Here is a 25,027-nt window from a genome sequence, read left to right on the forward strand (position 1 = left end):
GGTAGATTTTGATAATCTGAACTAATTATCGAAATAGCATTGTTCTGATGTGACCAACATACCCAAAAACCAAATTGATACGACAATAGGATCTCAATAGTTCTGAAAATTAATTTTTTGAAGAAAAAAAGGGCTATTGTTTCTTGAAGGGCATCGTCAGCCACCAACTATAGAAAATTTTGGTAATCGAAACAGATCATCGGAATGGTTTTGGTTTGGTGACCAACATATTCAAAAAACAAAATGATCCAACAGTCGGATCTCAATAGATCTAAAAAATAATTTTTTTAAAAAAATATTACCCATTTCTGAAAGGACAATGTCGGGCACTGTCTATGGAAAATTATCACGACCAGAATTGTCTTGGTCTGGTGACCAACATACCCAAAAACCAAAATGACCCATCGGTTGGATTTCACTAGATTTGAAAATTAAAATCGGAGAATATTAAGTTCTTACCTTAAATAGGAGAAACTCCAATCGCCGACATTTGGGACGGCAATTAGTTGTAGGAGAAGGAGCCAAATAGTCGATGCTTGCTAGCTGGGGAAGAAAAGCAGGAGACACAGGCTAGAGCTAAAAAAAATAGGTGAAACGAAGGAGAAAAAGAAAATAAGGAGAAAATAATGAAGGACTTTCATCATTGTTGGTTTTTCTGGCAATAGAATGTTCACACATATATATATAGAGATTTAAAGATGAAAATTAGAGATAGAATTTTTCGTCTCTATTTTGAACAGAGACACCCAAAATCAGAGACGAAAAAATTTATGCCTCTTATTCCAAAAAAAACTTCAGAAACGAAAATTTTCACATCCCTAATATCGAGCAAAATTTGGAGACAAAAACATGTGTCTCTAATTCTGGAAAAACTTCAAATATGAAAAAAAATTCGTCTATAAAGAATTTATTTCATATCTAACATTGAGAAAAATTCAAAGTTGAAAAAAAAAAAAAATCAGTCTTTGGTTCCTAAAAAACTTCAAAGAAGGAATTTTTTCCTTCTCTAATATCAAAGATGGAAAATTTTCATCTATGATTTCTCCTTTGACGGAAAAAACTGTCAAAGACTGAATTTTTTCCATCTCTGATTCGGAAAACTTTTAGAGACGAAATTTTTCCATAAAAAATTCCATTTTTAAAGCCTTCTCTAGAAGATATTTTGCTTATTCTGGTCGTTCATCTCAAATTCCAAATTTTTTCCCATCTCAAAATCTATCTCTATTACAGATGAAATTTATTTTCGTCTCTAAAATCTGTCTCTAAATTTGATTTTTTTTATAGCGTGTTATACCTTGAAAACCCTAAAAGTACTAAAAGTTCATACTCGAGTAACCTAACGTATTACTCAACTACATACTTGTCGAAGTTATTTAACTACAAACACTTTGTACTCGAGTAATTTACCTATGAGAATTTAAAATATTTATATTATTTCTCTGATTGAACAATCTAATAGATGCATTTAATGTTTGTGAACGTTGCTTGTATTGACCTGTTGCAATAGCACATATGGTATGCATTTGCATGAGCATTGAAGTGTTTGTGTTTTCAATTTAAGGGCTAGAGGGTGGTATTCGAATGCATGTGTGATCTAGGGCTTGGTATTCGAATAGGGCATGGCATATCCGAATGGGGCTCGTCATAATCGGATGTGCCTTTGGCTTTTGTGTCTTGTATTTAGATGAGGGGCTTAGTATTTGGATATGTGGAAGTTTCTTGAGTCTAGTAATCGGATATATGGTGTAGAATTTGGATATGCTTTGTATTGCCTCTCATATATTCGGATATGAGGCTTGGCATTCGGATATGGTGGGGATCCCTTGATGCGAGCATAGGTAGATCCCTTTGGTTGCATCCAAAAGCCCACGAACAAGTTGAGCATCATCCCAAGAAAGCTAAACCAGATTCAAGTAACAAAACAAAATAAGAAAAAGAATGATATAGATGCCACACTCCAGAATAAGAGAAGAAGAAGTTGGGAGTGATAAGCCTTGGAAATTGAACGCCACAAGATTGGAATAATCTTGATAAGTCTTGAGTTCTTGGAAAAACCAAGTGAGAAAGTTCTCCTTTCAATAATCATGAAAATTAACCAACCTTTTGAAGTGGTTACAATTCCCTTTAAATAGAAAAACAAATATGAAATAACTACCATTCTAAAATAACTACCCATAATCCCAATAACTACCCACTACCCAAATGCTTAATAACTACCAGCCACATACTCACCCCACTACCTTAATGGCTGGTGCCCTCTCTCTCCATAATACAATTTAACAAATTAAACAACTATTTTGTTGGCCAGCTACACTTGGATATAAGCTTTGATGCCATGTGTCATCTTCTAATGGCTGTCAGGTGTCATCTTCTAATTGGTTAGCATGCTGATTAAATGGACATAAGCTTAAGTTCCACTTGTTGTCTTCCAATTGGTAGATCCATCAGTAAAGGCTTGTTTGGCTCGAATGTCTTCAATTAGCCCATTAAGTGTCTCTCTCATTTTCTTTGCCTTTGCTCGGGTGATGGACCTCCTTATAGGCTTAGAGGATCTTTCACATCTTTTATAGCTCCATTGATCTCATCATCCCTTGTCTCTTGTATTTGAATAGGTAGCTTAATATCCAGATATCCCTCTTAAGTCTTTATCCCTTGCATTCGGATGGTTGCTCTGGTATCCAAATGGGCCTTCTCATATTCGGATATCACCTAAGGTATTCGGATGAGCTTCTCTAAGATCACCTTCTCAGGCCACTTTCTCATCCAAACCGACTTCGAGGCAATGGTGGAGGCCCTCCAATCTTGCCAAGTATCTATACCCACTTTCATCTATCTCTTGCCTATATAAACTGAGTGAGAGGGAGAAGAGAAAGTATTCTCAGAAGTGTTCAGCCGAGAGGTAGAAGTACAGAGAGCTGGAAGAAGAGGAAGAAAAGAAAGAATGAGGAAGATTCGATTTCACTTCGTTACAGGCAAATTCTTTCTCCTCTTCTCCTTTGTATACGAGTTCCTACCTTTCATTCCTTTTCATGTTTGTTGAGTTTGGGACTCTATCTGAGAGGTTAGTTGTTATGCCAGTTTGGGAAGGCCTCGATTGGGTTTTGAACATGGCTACGGAGAGTTAGTTTCCCTCTCCAACTCTTTATGGAATGAAGGTAGGTCACTGCGAGGATAGGTTCTAGTTATGGGTGGTGACTATGGTTGCTGTATTTTCTATACTTTTCCAATTCATACGCATGCAGGGGCTGGGGATTGTGCATTTGGGGGTATCCATGTGACTAGTGTGCTTGGCCATGAGCATATTAGGTTGGCTCCATACTTAGGTTATCTAGGCACAAGTATTGCATCGTATGTGTTTTCCTATGTGGGCGAGCATAGCCTAATGCATGGTTTATGGGGCCTATGTATCACGTTTATGCTCATATATATGACACTGCATTATATACGTACATTGCATGGTTTCTGGCGCCATGTGGGTGTGTCCAACTATTTACAGACGTGGTTAGCGTCCTGGGTTTTACAGACGGTTATGTAGTGCCAGGTTTATTTATGGAAACAATCAACGTGCCGGCTTGGGTTTTGGTAGCGCCAGCTTGAGGGAGCTTTGGCTCGAGCTGTAACACCCCACTTTCTCAGGGGTGTTATAACTTGGAACAATTTTGGGATAATAAATTTTTTTCTTTCAAACTTAAAGCTAAATCATATCATTTCTCATGTCTATCCCAAAATTTCCATACATCTTCTTGAAAGAGAATCATTATACACATCAAATGCAGAAGCAATGATCGAACCTAACATCTTAACATTAATCAAAATTCAGTTCTTACATCATCGTTCCTCAACATAACTTAATACAAAGCATAAGTTCTCAACTAACATTAACCCTGAATAGGGTTATACATCATCAGTATTTCAAAATGTCCATAATTCAAAGTAGCAAAACTTAAATACATGGGCTACATTACATACATTACGTTCATCATTCAATTTATCATGCACTTGGCTAAATGCTATTACATGCCTCATTCATTCTCGTTTCTGCTACAATCTCCATCTAGAACGTTTGAATATTTCAGGGGCAAAGCCCAAGTTAGAACGTTTGAATATTTCATGCCTCATTCCCTTACTTAGATGATGAATCATCTAAGTAAGGGAAACAATAAACATATTTCGTGCATGAATACAAAAAGCAAACTGCAAAATGTCATTTCCATATCATTTCTGTTTGAGTCGACCGCACCCAACTGCTGCTCCCCATTTTTGTAGCCTCTTTACCAAGCCGAGGTGTGCATAATCCCAAACCCTTATGCAATGTATGATCAATAATATCATCATGAACATATGCACATTTCATCATCAGTACATGTAAATGCAATCTACATGATATATTCACATCAAGGCATGACAACATGATAAAATCAATTACTTAAAATCGGATTTTGGGTTGAACCACTTACAACCCAAGCATTTTCCACAAAACTAAATTCAGTTGGGAAGTACCACTTACCTTCTCAAGCTTATCGGGCTACCTTGATATTCGTGCCTTGCCTTGAAATTCGTGCATTGTCTCAATTTATGTGTCAACCTCAAAATTCACACAAGTCACTTCAACTTTAAGCCTCACAGCATCCTAATCACCATATTTGTTTAACTAAGCATTAAAACCTATTTTTCCATAATTTCTTGCATTTTCTTCTCTATTTCATCCTATTTTTCTGCAATAAATCCAAACTAAATATCTCTCAAATATTTCACTATGACAATTCATAAAATAATATTCCTGAATTTTTAAAATTTTCTAGAAAATTTTACTTACCTTAACTTAGCCTCTCATGCTTCATCGGTATGCGTGTCATATCCTCGAAACGATTGCCCGAATAATTTACTTGACTTTGCATGCTCCTCTAGTCCCAAATAAATTTCTAGAACGATTCGATATTTTTTTGAGAATTTTCCCCATTTTTTTCTCTATTTTTCTTCTATTTCTTTTCTTTTCCTTTCTTTTCTTTTTTTGTTTTGTTTTCTTTTCTTTTCTTCTTCTTCTCCACTTCATCTTCTTCACGCCTCCTGCAACGCACGCTGCCATGCGCGAGCATGGCCCAGCTTCGCCGGCGCGGCTTCGCCATCCTCGCCGCCACGCACGCATGCACCATCGTGAGCCGCCATCACCGCGATAACCTCCCTACGCGTTGCAGCTTTGCAGCGGCTGCCATGGCCACGCACGAGAGCTTCCTGTGCGGCCAACCTGGGCCCGCTTTCGGCCTGGCAAGCAGCTGCACCAACCTCCATCGACTTCCATCAACCACCGCGCCACCACTAGCAAGTCGTCGCTCGCCGCGAACAACCACGACCAGCTTCCCCTACTTTGCTGCCATGCTGCCCAACTGCTGGAAGCTTTCTTCGGCCACCATCCACGATCAGCCCTCAATTTCACTCTTTTGATCTCTCTCTCTTGCTTTTCTCAGATTGCCTAGCCCAAGCTCGGACTCTCTCTCTCTCGCATCTCTCGGCCCTCGGCTTGCTCTTTCTATCTTCATCTCCATTTTTCTTTCATCTCTCGACTTGCTATTTATAGGCAACTTACTGCCCCAAATCAGCCTTGTCATCACCTATTGCATGAAAATCACTGTATTGGTAGCCATGATTTAGCAGAGGGATGGCTTAAGGATGCAGGGAATGGCTGGGACGCTTGTAGAGGCATGGCCTCACATCCGCACGGACACATATCATATATATATATATATATATATTACACTATAATAATAAAGAAATACATTTTTAAATACCCAATTCCATCTCTATATCACTTGAGCAACTCCTTAATTGCAAATACATCCTCAATTATCAAATTAATTTACATTATGATAGCGAAAATCCACAATTAATAACTTAAAGCTTACTCGATAAGGACGATTTAGCCTTTGCGCCCTTACGGGACCTTGTTTCATCTCGAAACTACCAAAGGGTTGCTCATTACGAAAAATCGAAACCCCCTCAAGCTTCCATTGACTTCCCAGGAGTCTTCTATGATAATTCGATTTTGTAACCTAAATAGCAACTGTATTTTAGCTGTACCGAAAAATGACTTAATTCCAATTTCTTTTATTACCATAAATCTTATCTTGGAACGCTCATCGAGTTCATATCATTTTTCTTAGACAATTTCACTCCGAGGCATTCCCTTTAGTCAATTCGGTACTTATAACTGCAATCAAACCAATTTTTCAGTATTCTTAACTTGCTTAAATTATGTGGCAACCTCACGAAAATATGGGTTCTTACACGAGGAGTTGCTCATGTATTGCCTTTCAGGGCAGTGACAGGTTTGTGATAGGGTCTTGGGTGTCATTATGTCTTATGTGGGCTCCAGGGACTGATATGTGCATATTTTATTATGCGACATTTCTCTTTGTTTGTTATGTAATTCGTGGACATACCTTGTATGGTTGTTGCATGTGGGGAATGGTTTACTCTTTAGCTTCCATACTCTTGTCAACCTTCCCTTTCTTATACATTTGTTGAGTCTTGTGACTCACTCTTGCTTCTCTTCGTTCCAAGTACGAGCAAGGACAAGGTTGGGGGCGAGCTTAGTAGTTTTTTACCCATCTTGTTAAATGGTGTGCAGGGTAGTCCTAGCAGATCCTGTTTTGATATGTATCTGGTGGTGTAGAGCCAAGGTTGTTTTCCTTTTGAGTACTTGGCTCTGTTTTGTGTACATATATATATATATATATATACCATGTAATCCTGAGGGCTAGTTATCTTTCATATGCATGTCTAGGATGTGAGTTTTACTTCCTTGTGTGTTTCTCTTATATGTGTTCACGTGATCCTAGTTGAGCATGCATGGCAGGCCATGGTGGTTCTTCTGATCCATTTTCTTTTTTGGGGCTCTTTCTTGGGTTCTTCAGCTTGGCTGGGGTATCTGGGTAGGGGTTCTACATTGCTTGTTGTGCCAATGTGAATATACATTTTTGCAAAAGATTTCATGCCATTCTTTGCCTTTTGAATAGAGTTGTTCATTTTGAAATTTGAAAAAGAAAAGCACTGATGTGATCTGTTGCAAAAAGAAAAGTCTTTCTTTTGGCATATATATACATATATATGTATATAGCTTTTATTGAAGCAAGCAATGAAAAAGTAGAGAAAAAGAGTTTACATATTGAAAAAAAAAAAACTTGGATTGAAAGAAAATAACAATACATATACACATTTGAAACCTTCCAAGCACAAGTTCGTTCATCTAATCTTTCATTGAAAGCTATTCAAGTGTTAAAACCAACCTTTCAAATATGAATACAGTTATTGAGTGTTTTCTCTATTTATCTTGTATTATTCTTAAGAGAAAACCTTGCAATTTCAGACATTTTTGTTTGGCTCATTATCCATCACTCGTAAAGTGAGGTTTGAGGATGAGTGCTTGAGTTGAAGTGCAAAAACAATGTAAGGGTTAACCTTGCTCCGTCAAAAAGCTTTATAATTTTGAGAGGATAGTGTTTTGTCTCCACAAAAAGCACTTAACTAGTGGATGTTTCAAAATCCTTTACAAGTGTTAATATAGTGGATATAGGTCTTGTAAAGAACCACTATAAATCCTTTGCCTTTTATTTTGTGTTCTTTGATTGTGTTCTTTTTGTGATTTGTTGTATTTCCACTTGATTTTAAGAATTTGAAGTAAGTTTAGTTCACCCCCTCTTAAGCTAACATTTTTTAACAGTATGTGACTCACCATTATTTAATATTAGTATATCATACTAATAAAAGGTAGTAAACTCATGCGTTGGTTCATACTAGATTAATCAAAGTCTTATTCTAGGAATCTAAGGAACAGAAACAGTTTAAGAGTTCTTGTACTAAATAATCTTATCCACATATTCTTAACAACTTAAAAATAATATTTTTAACAAGAAGTCTAGGGAAACATTCACATAAATATGAAGAGTTATGAATGAAAAACTATCATTTTATAAATATAATGTGCCATTATACATTAAAATGCCCATTTAGATGTCATCTATCATTAACAGTCCTATCTCTATCGATAATTATTTTAGGGTTTTAACTTTTAAACAAAGAAAAAGCGTAGTTGTCTAGTTCATTGAATGTTCGAGTTGAGAGGGAGAAAATGAGGGATTTTATTCTAAAGAGGGTTAACTGATTTTTTTTATCTCAAATAGATCCTGGATTGGACTGGAGTAAAAATCGATTTGTTTATGTTAGCTGATAAAGGATTAAATCTATAGCGATAGGTATTAAAATAGACTAGTTTTCTAGACCAAACAAAAATTTGAACACCTTTAAGTGCAAAGGGTAGAAGGGTTTTGGGGGACTTGAGCTTTTGAGGAATATTCTTGGTTATTGTGAAGGCTAGGAAGTCTTTAGGTTCAATGATGGTAGTGGGTGGTTCTCGACAATCAATGGTGAAAGGATTCAATGGTCAGTAATGGGAAAAATAAGGATAAGGTGTTTATGAGTTGTGAGAAAAATATCTTTGATGGTTATGTGATAGGGATGCCATCGAAAAGCAATGGTGAAGGAATACCAGTCATTGATGATCGATAAGGGTGTGTTCGTGGTGGCGATGCATAATAAGTAAAGCTTTACAATTGATACCTTGATGTTGATGGAAAATCTAACCGTTAGAGTTGCTAAAGGGCACCGGTTGATGATGGCAATCATGAAAGAGGATCAACAATCAATCATCAGAGCAAATTTTTTATGCATTCACTAAGAAACCCAAAATTAGAGACATAAACTCTTGCAATTAACCAAAGTAGCTTTTGTAATGAGTGCCATACTCATTTGGCTAAGTTGATTAAGAACATTAAGATGATAAGTTTCATTCACACTTTCAAAAGTAGTAATGGAGTTGTGGATTCATCAGCAACGATTGTTATAGGAAGAGAGAAGTAGTTTATCACTCAGATCTAAAAGTCTCACTATAAGAAATGGCTCATTCATTTTAAATAGTTATGAGACATTTCATCTCGGAATATGATAATGTAACTAGTGTGTGAAATTTAAAATAATGAACTCATAGTTACTTATACATGAAAAAAGAAAATTCCCATCAAATTGATTAATAATTATAAAAATGTCAATCATATTATATATTAAAAGGACCCTAGGATAATAATTTGGCTAAATTTAACAAACCACCCCTATGGATTACTTAATTGCACCAATCTCCCCTGTGTTTTATTGGTTATAAAAGGAACCCAAATCAAACCTAGATTTAGGGTTAATATTCATCTTGGACCTAGATGAACAACAAACTTAAAATTTATGGGTTTGAGAAGAATAAAACAAGATTTGGAATTGATTTATTAAGCCCAAATCATGTTGTGTTTGTTCAAAGATGAGAAAGAAAGAGAAAGAGAAACATTTTTGTCTTCGTCAATTCAATTTCATTTTTGTCTTCATCGCATTGGTTTAATTTCATGATGAAGGAACCCATCTAATTAGTTTAAAGTATCCCAAACTCAAATCTAAGTTCTAGAAAGAAAGAGATAGGGAGATATAAATGCTGGTATTTTGATCATTTAAAAAATATTAAAGGCTATTGTGGGTATTTTGATCATTTAAAAAATATTAAAGGCAAAACTGATGTGTAAACATAAAAGTCAAGAGAAATCAGTGTGGTTCTTTAAACCCTAAATTAGGTTCACAGATAGGTTAATAATTTTGGTATGAGAACAACTTGACAGCCTTTAAAGCCAGCACAAGCTAATTTCGTTCTGTTAGGTGACTTGAACTAGCTAGCACCCCCTTTCCCACTAATGGTTGGTTGGTTGAAAATCTCGAACTTGTAATTAGTCAAGAGGGTGAAGTTGAACAAACCAGTGTTTATCGCCACCTCCCTCAACCAAATCTCATCAACTTATCCCATCTGTTCAAAAATGTTTTTCCCTCTCTAGCACCTAATCAAGGCCAGGCTCTCTATAAATACCGATTTACAGGCACGCACATCCTTCATCCGAGAAAAGCTACAACGTCCATCATCGTCATCATCACTTTAAATTACTTCTATCAAGTTAACATTAATGGCTGCTTCAGAATACCGCTGGGTTCTATCTCTGGTGTTGGTGCTATGTCTCTGCAGCACCCAGATGAGTCCGACTTCGGCGGCCAGACAACTGCTCCAAACAGTGCCCACGATTCCATCTCTGCCCAAACCCACGCTGCCTCCCTTGCCAGCGATTCCTACTGTTCCTCAGGCCACTTTACCGCCGTTGCCATCTGTCCCAACATTGCCAAAGCCGACTTTGCCGCCGCTGCCAACCATCCCGACGCTTCCTATGGCCACACTGCCGCCGCTGCCCACTACTATGCCCGCCATCCCGACAACAATCCCGTCCATTCCTTTCCTCTCACCGCCTCCATCAAATTAATTAATGCTTGGCATTTCTATTCATCTTTCTCGTGCTTAGACTACTGGGCATGATTGAGATATATATATATATATATAATTAAGTTGTTGGGAAGTTTGAATATGCATGGCTCATACGTGAATGTGTCATCTGTATTCATTTTATGTATTATTTTGGTGTAACGAATAAAGTATTTGCTTCTGTTTTATTTATGGTTCTTTTCTTGCTTATAAAGTGAACTGTCGTCTTTTTTTTCTTGTAAATAAAAATTTATAAAACAAGAAACCGCAAAAAGTGTCTACAGCAAAAAATTAAGGCATACCCCCATTCAGTACAAAGAGACTATACAATAGCACTTCAGCTAATACAGGAAATAACAAATGATTACAGAGCTGGTCTCAAACATGTGAGGCAAAAAAAAACAAAATGATGAAAGAGAATAGAAGACAAAGGAAAACAACAACAGACACCCCCAAAAAGAAAGGGCCAAGAAAGAACAGTAAAGTGGCCTTGAGGGGAACGTGCTACGCTGGAAACCACCCACTACCAAAGACAACCCCCATTTTGCAATGAAATTTACAGGAGGAAATTGTCAAATTCCACGGTATTAGTCCAGAAGCCCCAACGGAGGATGGGATCTAGCCAGCTCGAAGCCACCAAAGAACCACAAAACTACCTTGAAGGGAGGGGGGAACTGTCAATTCCAATAACCTCCATCCACCAAGACAACCCTCTTCGACGATAAAATTTGAAGCAAGAGCAACTGTAAAATTTCACGGTACTCGATTGTCGACTCAGTGGAGAAGGGAAGCTGGTCGGATGGAATCTCCAAACGGCCACAAAACACAACATTGAAGAAAGAGAGAAGCAAGGCAAAGAAGGGGAAGAGGGGAGGGGGAAAGAAAAGATGAGAGACTTGACCCATATGCTTAGAGAGGTAGAGGGAAGTATATGGATATCTGATGTGACCCAAATGCATACCCAACTAGTGAACCTGTAAACATAGCTGACTCATAAACAGGATGATTAGTAGCATCTGATAACACAATATGATTGCAAGAAAAATAAGTAATGAGGAATTAGGTCAAACAATAATGCAAGAGACGGTAGAAATGGGCAAAAGCCAAACCTTGCAATGTTCGAGGGCGGAGAGGCGTGCGCCTGGCACTTCGTCCTTGCTGTCATGCTCCTCCTTCATGCGTCCATCCAAACGGTTACAGAAACGACAAAGAAATCATTCCGAATCTCGTCCCTTGCTGTTAAAAACGATCGACAAAATTTAAGGAACCAGTTGATCGATTTTTATTGGTCAGCAAGGTCCGATCGACCGGGTGGCTCTAAGCAACAGTAAATCTTTAGCACCAACATACAAGACAATTGTACTACCTCTAGTCCAAGGACTAGTAACACAATCGAAACTAGTAACAGATCATAGATCCTCTCAACTATGCGATCCATCACATTTAATAGATGTTCAACTAACATCCACCCACATGTCTGTTATATCCTTCTCATAGATTATAGTATGTGACTAACAATCATTTAATCATTAGTATCTCATACTAATCAAAAGTAGTAGCCTATGTGTGGATCCGTAATTGATTAATCATAGTCTCCTTCTAAGAAATCTAAGGACTGTGAATCACTTTAAGAAATTCTTAATCCAAATGTCTTTGTTACATATGCTTAACAATTAAAAATAAGACCTTATTTTAAAATTTAAGGATTTATTCATATATATATATAATGGAGAGATATAAATGAAGATATGACCTTAAAATATGAAAGCATATTTTATTATATTAACAAGATATACATCATTAGTCTCATAATACATTTGCTAGATGTCATATAAATCCAGTATTAAGGGCACTAACATTAGTAGGTGATAGGGCTAGAGGAGACGAAAGAGATAGAGATGGAGGTAGAGATGGAGGTGATGCTGGAGGTGATAGTTGCGATAAGCCAGCAACAGCGATGGGGTTGGAGACGACAATGGAGAAGGAGGTGGAGATGGAAGTGACGAAAGAGAAAATGGTAAAAGGATGAAGGGTAGAGGGATAAGGTTGAAAATATCATAATTGTTGGAGGTAAAAAATTTTAAATATTTGATCAACTAAATAAACTATGTACAGTGTTTTGAGAAAAGTGAGGGGGTTGGGGGGCTTTTCTAAAACGTTGTCAAATAGCGTTTAAGCTCGGCAACATTCAAATTCTTTAATTTTTAACTAACGTATAACTAAAAAATCTATATAGTGTTTAACCATCATCAATAACTTATATATGGTCAAAATGTTGAGCCAAACACCCCCATAATGGTGTCAATGAATCTAGTCTCGTGAGTGGGTGATTGTCTAATCTCACTAGTACTGAAAAAAAAAAAAAAAAAAAGATGTTTCACTTCCAATTAGTTCATTATAATAAACCAAAAAAAGAATAGAAATTGGAAATAGGTAGATCAAACCTCTCTGCTAACTCTACCAAGATTATAGTTAATTATTTAATTTAAATGCATCTAAATTAAACTCTAAATTTCAAGGATATATATTTTCTTTTCAACATATACTCAACATAATTTAAACCTCACCATCTCATTCTACCTTCTCAGCATATCAACTTAAAGGAATGTGTTAAGACAGGTAATATCAATCACATCAGTGGAAGTAGAATCGAAATCTCGAATATATATAACCATAATTCATTTATTCATAATATAAAATTCGAACCATCGTTTGACATGACACCTTCAAAACAAAATACATAGAGATTCATCTCTCAACAACAACTACTAAACACCTCAGATATAGACAAAACATACGTTAAAGAACACCAACGTAAATGGCGGCTACATCTTGATAACCCCTTTCCCTTTATAGTCGTTGCTTTCGCCTGAAAATTTTGAATATCCTAAGGATATAGTTCAAATTAGATGTTGAATTATCTAAGTGAGAGTTCAAAAATATTTCCATGAATATTTGTAAAACCATGAATAAAACTGAAAAATCCCTACATGTCCCAACTTAAGAGAATCCCACACAACACTTAACCCTAACCAAGAAAAATGCATTTTCTCTAAAGGAAACACAATCTCATCAACACATTAGCATAACACAATCTTTCTTAAGAGGGACAACCCAACACATGAACCCAGGTATCACCCTTAAATCATGTTAGGCATTACGCTCCCACTCAAAAGTATTCCGAATCTCAACACAACCCTGGCCTCAAAAGGATCAACACTATCCCTGGAATCAACGTCCACCTGGGCAATAATGTTATTTCTCCAAGGAACCTTGGGTGGTGTCCACTCTCAGCCCCACCACTTGAGCCAACATCCAAGGTGATGTCCACTTTCAGCCTCGCCACTTAAGTACCATAAGGTGAAGTCCGTCTCAGCCCTGTCCCAAGTGGGTCACATAACATTAATCTTTGTCACGCATCCCGAGTGTTATCACTCAAGCGCCACACACAGGTTGATAACCCACATCCCACATGGACCACACATAAACATACCAATGCCACAACACAAAACATGCATCATATAAACTCAACATTTTAAAGCATGAATTTATAATACACGAAATTTGATGCACAAGTATAAAACAATTTGGGACTAACCTCCCACGTGAAACCAACCCATCGTAGGTCAAATAATTTGTTTAAAACAAATCAAGCATAGGGTCAATCCACCCAAAATAATCCAAGTTTTTTAAGTAAGAACACTCACAAGTTTGGGGTAAGAACCACTCACAAGTCAAACCATTTGTATAAACAAGCCAAGTATTTGTAGTAAACTACTCACCTCGAACATAACTCAGATTGCCTCGAATAATGTGCCCAGTCTTGATTTTCATGCCAAACCTCAACTAATCGCACTAATGTTCAACCTCGAGCCTTAACAATCCCTAAACATCATATTCATTCAAAAGAATATCACTATCTATTTTTCTCATAATTTCTCCTCATTTTCTCCTTATTCTTCCTCAATAATTCCAAACTGAATATTTCTCATATATTTTTTCAAATATTTCTCTATAACAATTCATAAAATAACTTTCTTGATTTTCTAAAATTTTTTAGAAAATTTTACTCATCTTAACTTGGCCTCTCAGACTTCTTGGTATGCGTGCTCTCACCTCGAAACGTGTTCCCAATCAATTTTCCTGGCTCCAAGCATGCTCTTCTAGCCCCAAATTAATTCCTAGAATTTTTAGAGATTTTTCCATATTTTTTTCTATTTTTCTTCTTTCTTCTTTCTTCTTTTTTCTTTTTCTTTTTCCTTTCTTTTCTTTTCTTTTCTTTTTTTCTTTTTTCTGTTTTGTTCTTTGTTCTTTGTTCTTTCTTCTTTCTTCTTTCTTCTTCTCCTTCTCCTTCTTCTCTGCCTCCTATTCTTATACACGAACAGCCTGTGCACGCCCCTGGGCCACCTACCGCCTCCGCCGGCCGCTGCTGTGTACCACTGCCCATGCGACCACCATCGCGACTGCTGTTGGCCGTCGCTGCCCCAGCTCTGCCGATCGCGATTGCTGCCGCTACCATGGCCGCACTTGGCTGCTGCTACAGCTAGCATCTACCATTACTTCTTGACGTCAGCCACCTCCTACCACTCTCGTGGCTGCCTTCAGCCACTACTTGCTCGCCGAGCTTGCTACCTCTGTAAGACCCCATTTTAGCATAAGGCTGTCACGTCATTTAAGTGAGATTAAAATACTAGAAAGTGGGTTTGATAATAAAATAAGTCACTGAATCGACCGAAGGGAGTACCCCGAAGCTTAGATATCGAAGGAAAATAATATAGTATTAACGAGCAATTCAAGAAGTAATTTTTAGCATCGAAAGAAATTGGATTGGGAACAGTTTTCGGCATAGGTTCGGTTCAGGCCGAAAAATTGAATTGTCGTGAGGGACTTCCGAAATGTCAACAGAACCCTTGAGAGACCTTGGTTTTGTAAGTAGAACAACCTTTGAGCGATTTTGGGTTAAAACATGAGAGTTTGTAGTCAAAACAAAAATTCGGGCCTAAGTGTAATTTCTTAAAATTGCCTAAGGGAGGTCTAAAGGATGATTTTTCAGGATCTTTGGGGATGAAATTGGGATTTTAGAACTTGAGGGTATCAATGGAAATGATAGAAAGATTAGGGGCTTGAGGATAAGGGGCAAAATGCAATAAGAAAAAGTGAGGGGCAAAAGTGCAATGAGCTGAAAGTTGAAGTTGCCATGGCCGACCAATAGGTCTGTCGCCTGCCGATCAAGGCTTCTGACCTTGGGGAACCCAAGGAGGGTGGTCGAGCATGCGTGGGGAGCTAGTCTAGGCCAACATCAAGCCCAAGGATGGCTGAAAAATCGAGAAAATCCGACAAAGGTTCGGTCGATATGTCGTGACCTGTAAATCCGCTTTCAAGGGCCTTTGTCAATGCTTTTGGGTTGCCCTTGAGAAGCTTGAGACATTGGGTCGAACACCCATGACTATTTCGAGGTCTAATTTGGGTATAAATAGAGCTAGGGCTTGGCTGGAAATTTTGCAGCTTTGAAGCTAAAAATTAAGGGTGATATCGTACGAATTGAGGAATGCAATCATAGGGCTTTTGTTGCCCATAAGCTAAGGAAGGATTCTGGAGATTTTCATGTTGGTTTGAGGGGTATTTGAAGTTGGCTGGAGATGGGAAGCGGTGGTGTCGGCCGAAGCTTTGGCCAACCAGTTGAAAGCCTTCCGGTGCTCATTTCGGGCAGCAAGAGGTGGCATCGGGATCGACTTGGAAAGGGCTACCAGTTGATGTGGTCGGAGAAGGATTCCAGTCGTCGGTCAGCGAGGAGCTCGCCGGAGAAGAAGAGTGCATGCAAGTGAGTTATTCTCCTATATTTTTTTGCATTATGCCTAAAAAATTATTTTAGGAATTTTTGTGTAAAAATATTTGGAAAAAGGTTTGAAGAAACATTTATTTTGGAATATTAGTGAAGAAAAATGGAAGAAAATAGAGAAATAAGAAGAAATTTTGAGGAAAAATAGGACTTGATACTTATTGAAATGAATATGATGATTAGGGTGCCTTAAGACTTAAGGTGAAGTGACTTGTGATAAGTTTGAGGTTGGCACAAAAATCGAGGTTGTGCACGCTAATCAAGGCACTCTGAAATTGTCAAATGTTTGAGTTCTTGACCGAAAACTTGATTTCTTATGAGTGTTCTAACCTAAAACCTGGTTTTGTGAGGGTTCTTACCCTAAACTTTATTTGATTACTTGCAAAGGTTTTGTTGCATGTGAACGATTTTAACGTGTGATGATTGTTTTCATGAGGGTAGTTCGTCCCTAAATGTTTATGCATGTGAATTGAATTTTGTGTGATAAATTATGGACATGAAATGATGTTTAAATGATGCATAGTTGATGATGTTGGCATTGACATGTTTGTGTGATATCCATGTGGGATGTGTGTTGTCAACCTGTGTACATGAGGTATTTGAGTGATAGCACTAGGGAAGCATGCCAAGGGAAAATACCCATTGTGATGGGGGCTAAGACCAAACTTCACCCTTGCGAGTCGACAAGTGGCGGGGCTGCAAGTGGACACCACCCAGGATAGGCTCAAAGTGGTGGGGCTGTGAATGGACACCACCCCGGGACCATTGATCTGTAGTATTGTTCCCGAGGTGGATGGTGGATTCCCAAGGATAGTGTTGATCATCTTATAGTCAGGGTTGTGTTGGGATCCAGATGCTTTTGAGTGTGAGCGTAATTCTTAGACATGATATGGGGGCGATACCCAGGTTCATGTGTTGAGGTTGTCCCTCTTAAACAAGATTGTGTTGTGCCAATGTGTCGATGTGGTTGCATTTCCTTTAGAGATATTGCATTTTCCCCAGTTAGGATTAAGTGCTGTGTGGGATTCTCTTGGGCTGGAATTTGTCATGATGTTTCAGTTGTTTCATGTCTTGCATTCATTCATGAAAATGTTTTGAAATTCTCACTTAAAAGTTTCAGCATCTAATTTGGACTATATCTCCATAATATTCAAACGTTCCAAGTGAAAGTAGTGACACTAAAGGAAAAGAGGCTATCGAGATGTAGCTGTTGATTTCATTGGTAATCGTCAGCATATATTTTGTTTATGCTCGGGGTGTTAGTAGTTGTTGTTGAAAGAGGAGACTTCATGTATTTTGTTTTGAAAATCTCATATCAAACAATAGTTTGAATTCTATGGTATGAATAAAGTAAATTCGGTTATGTATTTTCGAGGTTTCGATTCTGTTTCTGTTGATTGATGTGATGTTATGACTAGTCTTAGCTTATTCTTAAGTTAATATGCTGAGATAGTGGATCGGGATTGTCAGCATTTTGATTTATGTTGAATATATGTTAAGAAAAAAAATATATCCCCAAAATTTCGAGATTAACGCCCGCTTCAAGAAAGTGGGGCGTTACAACCTCTGCCCAGCTCTCTTTCTCGGCCACTCTCTTCTCTGTAACTCTCTGCTTCTTCATTCTCCTTCTTCCCCATTTCTCCTTCCTCTTGTTTCTATGTATAAGCAATTCATAGCTTCCCCTCACGATCTTAGCCATCCCTCATTGCGTGAAAATCACTCAAGATTTGGCATAGGCATGGCCACCATTTGCTGATGTATGGGCATCCACACATGCGCACAGGCTTGTACATACATATATATATCATATATTATATTATAATAATAAAAAATTATGCATTTAAATTTTAAATTTTATCTCTATTTTATTTGGATAATTCTCTAATTGCAATTACATCTTTAAACATCAAATTAATTTGTATTACGATACTAAAAATTCAAAATTAATAACTTAAAACTTACTCGATAAGGACGATTTTGTCTTTGTGCCCTCACAGGGCCTTCATTTCATCTCGAAACTACTTCAGAGTTAATCCTTACACAAAATCAAAGCCCCCTCAGGGTTCCGTCGAGTTTTCAAAAGTCCCCTTCGACGATTCGATTTTTCAGCCTTAATCATAACTTTATCGAAAACAGTATCGATTCCAATTTCTTTTAATACTATAAATCCTATCTCAGAATGCTCATCAATATCATATCTTTTTCCTTAGATACCAAGGTTTCAGGGCACTCCTTGCAGTCGATTCGATGACTTATTTTTACTATCAAACCAATTTTCGGTATTCTAATCTCATTTAAATTATGTAGCAACCTTATGCCGAAACGGGACATTACACTTACTATTATTTAATCTAACAAATTTTATGTTTAATGTTGATCTCCTACAAAACACCCATTCCTTTATCTTAAAGCTAGGGACCAACATGGGATATTAAGGATGTAATTTATTTAAATCGAGATGAGTTTTATTGAGCTCGAGTTTGAACTTAGCTCATTAGGGTTCTAGTGAATTCGAACTTGAGCTCGAACTCGTTAAGGATTTATTGAGCTCAAGCTCATCATTTTTTTTTAAATTAAATTTATGAAAACTTATTTTTATATAATAAAAATATAAATATAAATTCTCAAAAAAATATAATAACATTATAAACAAACATAAATATCCTTATCATAAATACAAGGATAAATAATAAAATAATAATTATTATTATTTATTTCAACTCCTTTATAAGCTTGGCTTATTTATGAGTGGAGAAGTTCAACTCCTTTATAACACATGATGAACACAAACGGATTTCTTACCGAATCAAACACGGAGTTGCTTAACTCGTTTACAACCCTATGGGACATCTTGCTCATATAATACTCTTATTATGCTACATCCAACGTTCCCAAGTTGTATCGAGGGCCGACTATGGCTTTTAACTCTAGTGTTTCTAATAGGTTGTGCGAAAATAATAGATAAATACTCTAGTGTTTCTAATAGGTTGTGCGACTATGGATTGACTGCATACTAAAAGCAATTATATATATCTATATATAATATATATAGATATTGCATTCTGAGTTGTAAAATATTTTATAACTTAAATTACAAAAAATAAGTGTAGTTTGGAGTGAAAGTAATGGTTGGTAGAAATAGTAACTTTGTAAATGGTCAAAAGGCATAGGTGAACAAACCAGTGTTCATTGCCACTTCGCTCAACCAAATCTCATCAACATATCCCATCTATCCAAAGCAGTCGAATCCTTAAACACGTAATTAGATTAGGCTCTCTCTATAAATACCCATTTATAGGCATTGTTTTCTTCATCCGAGAAAAAAATACAACTTCCATCTTCATCACTTTAAACTACTTGTATCAAGTTAACAATGGCTGCTTCAACATACAGTTGGTTTCTATCTCTGGTGGCGGTGCTGTGTCTCTGTAGCACCCAGATGAGTTCGACTTCAGCGACCAGACAACTGCTCCAAACAGTGCCCACGATTCCATCTCTGCCTCCCTTGCCGGCGATTCCTACTGTTCCTCAGGCCACTTTACCGCCGTTGCCATCTGTCCCAACATTGCCAAAGCCGACTTTGCCGCCTCTGCCAACAATGCCGACGCTTCCTAAGGCCACACTGCCGCCGCTGCCAACCATGCCGACGCTTCCTAAAGCCACACTGCCGCCGCTGCCCGCTACGATGCCCACCATCCCGACAACAATCCCGTCCATTCCTTTCCTCTCACCGCCTCCATCAAACTAGATCACCCGCCAAATTAATGATTGGCAATATTCCTATTCATCTTTCTCGTGCTTGTTAGAGTGCGCGATATATATAATATTTAGTTGTTGAAGTTTGAATGTGTCTGGCTCATACGTACGTACGTGAATGTGTCATGTAGATGATGAGCTTTTGTGTGTTTGTTTGTTTTTTGTGCGTGGGGTTTAAGATGAGGAGTCATCTTATGTATTATTTTGTTGTAACTTAGAAAATAAATGCTACTGTTTAATTTATGGCTCTGTTCTTGTTTATAAATTGAACTGAGCGCCACTGAATTATTATTATTCAGCAGTACTGTTGATTAACAGATTTTTTTCTATATTTTTTATCAAGTTTTCTATTACATTAATTCATGATTAGACAAGAAAAAAGGGACCAAAAACTACTAGATCAGATAACCAAATTTATATATAGAACTCACACCAACTACTCTTAGATGTGAATTCTGAACTCCCCACGAAAGTTTGAACTCTGATGATGAAAAAGACATCATAATTCATTATTGTTTAAATATATATGAACTCTCCCTCAGTATTATTGGTTATGTATCTTCAAGCAGCTGTTATAGTCTTTAATTAATAACCAAGCAAGCATAATCTTCCTTACTCAACTAATATATGTTATTACTCGACTAACTAGTCAAAAATGTAGGAAGAATCAGACCTGGATCTGCCTTAGGGGCGTGCAAAATTTTGATTTAACCTAAATAACCGAACCTAATTGATCGAAATGATTGGTTTGGTTCAATTTTTGATAAAATTCGATTATATTCTTTTCTTTTTTTTTTGAAAATTTTGGTTTATCAGTTTCGGTTCGATTTTTGTGTTGGAAATACTGAAAAAACTTAATTGACCGTTTTTCCTAAATATCGTTTTTTACCCACATTAGCACTATTTGTCACATGCATTAATAATTAAAGAAGAAAGGCAAGGAAAGAAATAGAATAGAAGTTAGAGAGAAGTAAAACCCTAACCTTTCGCCTCCCTTCGAGTCTTCGACCTTCTGCCTCTGACCTTTGACCGAGAACTGTTGACGTCCCCATCTCCTGTTCATTGACGTCGTTCCCGTCTCCAACCTTTGATTCTTCAACCTTCTTTCCATGCATTCTGCCTTCCCCTTTGCCTTCTCCAAATGTCGACTAAGATCGACCCACCCTTCCCTTTCTCTAATCAGCAACCAAGATTGACCTCCATTTCCCTTCTCCGATCGACAACCACCACCAACCCATCATTCCTTGTCCTCTTTACTCCAACCGGCGACCCACATAAGTGAGTTTCCCTTAGGGTTTTTATTTTTCAATTGTTTTGCAATTTTGTATCTCATTCACTAGAATTCAGTTAATTTTTCAACTCCTTCAATTAGGGTTTTCATTTTTCAATTGTTTTATAGAGGTGGCTGTTGAAATTATTATTGCTCTCATTTGTAAACTAATTATTGATTGTATACTTGTAAGCTGCATGAACTGCCCAAATTTACAAGTGATTGTAATTTACAACAAGTACTATCATTCAATTATTCAATTTTTTTAGTGTTTTTTTAGTTTAGTCGATTTCTTCAGTTTTTCGATTTGTTTGGCTTATTGGTTTTGTTAGTTTTCTTGGTTGTTTCGATTTGTTTGGTCTTTCGTTTTTTCCGATTTTTTTGGTTTCTTCTATCAATTCGATTTTTTCAACTTTTGTTCGAATTTTTCAATTTTTGGTTTCTTCAATTTTATGGGTTCTTTGATTGGTTTGGTTTTTTACTAAAATTTTGTTTGTTCAGTTCATGGATTTTGATCGATTTAATAACCGAACCGATCATCTGCAAACCCCTAATCTACCTTAGTACTCAACTATGACATAAAAAGAGTTGACTTCTTGCTAAAGAACAAAGAAGAGTTAAAATTATACCTAACTAAGGTGTTATGTTAATCAACTTCTAGTTTGCGTTCTCATACTATCACTCGATCAACTACTACTAAAAACAGTTGACTTTGTATCAAGATACAGAGAGGTCGCCATTTTTCACTCAACTAATATAAAATATTACTTGATTTCTAAGATTGAATCGTTGATTAAAGTATAACAAAGGATTACTGTATTAATCGACTTCCTGTATATCAAAAAATACCAATTTAAAATTAATGCAAACGATTGTTAAATAGGTAAACTCGACTAATATACTTTGGTATCATGTCACATTAAGTCCATACTCAAGTACTATGCCTCATACTCAACTAAAAATAGATATTACTTGACTAATATTGAATAATACTTCAGTAGTTTTGGCCAATGATTAATATCATATTCTGATTAAAGTAATTGAGTACGTTCTTTGTGATATGACTCGACTATCTTGTCTTTACACTTAACTATCATATGTCACTACAAAAAAAGAAACCAGGTTTAGAGACCAAAAAAATTGTCCCTACGTACACCCATAAAATTTCGTCTGTAATGATTTAGAGACGAATTTCAATCTATCTCTAAAAGGCTTGTCACTAAACAATTAGTGTAATAACCCAAAAATAAAATAAAGTAATTTTAAAATTTTTTATGAATTTTTCAAGTGACTATGAAGCAGTTCAGAGAATTAGAGGTCAATTTAATAGTTTTAAACAGCCGAATCAATGGAGAAGGGAGTACTTCAGAACTTAGATATCTAAATAAAAGAGTATGACATGGACGAGCATCTTAAGATGAGATTTATGACACTGAAAGAAATTAAAACGGAGACAGTTTTGGTATAGCTAAAACACAGCTTGGAAAATCGAATTAGTGTAAGGGACTTTCGGAAAGCTAACGGAAACCTGAAAGAGCTTCAGTTTTATGTAAGGATCAACCCTGAAGTTGTTTTAAGACGAAACGATAGTCCTGTAAGGACACCAGGGCAAAAGCATACTTATTAAATGACTTTAAGTTATTAATTTTTGAAACTTTGGTATTTTAATCCAAATAAAATTGATATTTGAGGATGTAATTGTAATTATGCAAGGCCTAAAGTGGGATTAAGAATTTAATTGAGGGATTTATACATAATTTCCATGATTTCAATAAATTATACATATAGATTATGCATAGTATATTATATAAATTATATTTATATATAAGTGTGTGAGTGTGTACATGGTGGGCAAGAATTCTACGAGAAATATAATATAATATATATAAATTAGAGTGGTGGCTAAGGTGCTTTGAGGCCAAGGATGTTGCATTTAAATATGTGTATATGCATGGAGCCCAAGTTTAAGACAAGGTATAACTAGGCTTAGGCGCAAGGGGCAGAAGGTAGGGAGAGAAGAGAAAGAGGAGGTGAAAGAGAGAAAGGAGAGGAAGAAAAAGAAAAGGAAAGAAAAAGAGGAAAAATTGGTAGAAAGCTTTTGAAAAATTTTAGAAAATTATTTGAAAATCGAGGAACGCGTTGAGGCTCAGAATTTAACATTTAAAGCCTAACACTAGAGTCGAGGTTGAACTTGAATTTTGAAACATTCTGAATTTCATTTAAGATGAGTGGTTCTACCGAAAAACTGGTTTTGTTACATGTGAATGGTTTAACTTGTGAATGGTTGTTTCATGTGGGAGGTTCATCCCAAAATGTTTTCTATAAGTGCATTGAATTTTGTGCATTGAAATGTCATTTTATGTAATGCATCATTTCATGTTGTGGTTATGGCATTGGCATGTGTATGGGACATAGGTAGTGTTTTCGAGATGCTTTTGAGTGGGAACGTAATCTCTGACGTGATTATGATAAGGTGGGTTCCTATGTTGATGTTGACCCTCCCGTGTCAAGAGTGGTAACGATTGTTCCTAAGGTGTCGGAGAGATGCATTGATGTTGTCCCTCTTAAGCTAGGATTGTGTTGTGTCAATGCATCAATGTGATTATGCTGCCCTTAGAGAGATTGTTCTTTTCCCGTGGTATGGGTTAAGCGTTATATGGGATTCTCTTGGTCTGGGACATGTCGAGATATGTCAGTTTATTCATAGTCTTGCATATATTCATGAAAAATATTTTTGAACTCTCACTTAGATGATTCAATATCTAATTTGGACTTTGTTCCTAGAATATTCAAACGTTTCAGGTGAAAGCAGTGGCGTCGTCAAGCGAAAAAAGGTTATCGAGATGTAGCCGTTATTTACATATTAGATCTATAGTAGGTCTTTAACTTTGTGCGAGATGTTCAATTATCATGTATTTTGTTTTGAAATATGATGTAAAATCATGGTATGGTTTCTATGTTATAAATGAAGCATTTGTGGTTATGTATCATTTAAGGTTCGATCTTACTTCCGCATTTTTTATGATGTTACCTGTCTTAACTTATTCCTTTTAAGTTTGATATGTTGAGAAAGTAGGATGGGATTGTTGGGGATTGATTTATGTGTATTGGATTGAGCATATGTGTGGGAAAAAAAATATTCTCAAAAATCCCAAGTAAACGCACGCTTGGAAAAAGCTAAGTGTTACAATTAACGATGAATATTTTTATTCTGTCACTAAACAATTAGAGACGGAATTTCTTATGTCTCAAAAAAAAAAAATTCCGTCTCTAATTTGGTTGGGTAATCAATCTCAAAATTGGTCAAATCTAAAATGTCGTCTCCAAATTAGAAATAGAATTTTTTCCGTCTCGATTTCAAATTAGAGATGGAAAAAATTCCATCTCTAATTTTGAGAAAAAAAAAATTCTATCTCTAACCTTTTTGTGTCTATTTTGAATTAGAGATAGAAATGGACTTAAAAAAAATTAGAGACAAAAATAATTTTATCTATAAAATTAGCTATGGAGGGAAAAAAAGTATCGATCGCCAACCACCATTCGTGGCAGATTCTAACAATCAAAATTAATCATTGGAATCTCCTTGGTCTAGTGATCAACATCCTCAAAAACCAAAAACAATCCAACAATCAAATCTCAATAGATCTAAAAATTAATTGTAACAACCCGTTAGTGGGTCTAGTCGTTATTGGTAAGTTATTTTGGGTATTTGAATTTTTACCTCAATTAATTGTGAAAATAATTTATGTATTGATATAAGGAAATTAATAAA

This window comes from Diospyros lotus, chromosome 6, assembly GCF_014633365.1.
Source record: "Diospyros lotus cultivar Yz01 chromosome 6, ASM1463336v1, whole genome shotgun sequence".
Taxonomy (NCBI): Eukaryota; Viridiplantae; Streptophyta; class Magnoliopsida; order Ericales; family Ebenaceae; genus Diospyros; species Diospyros lotus.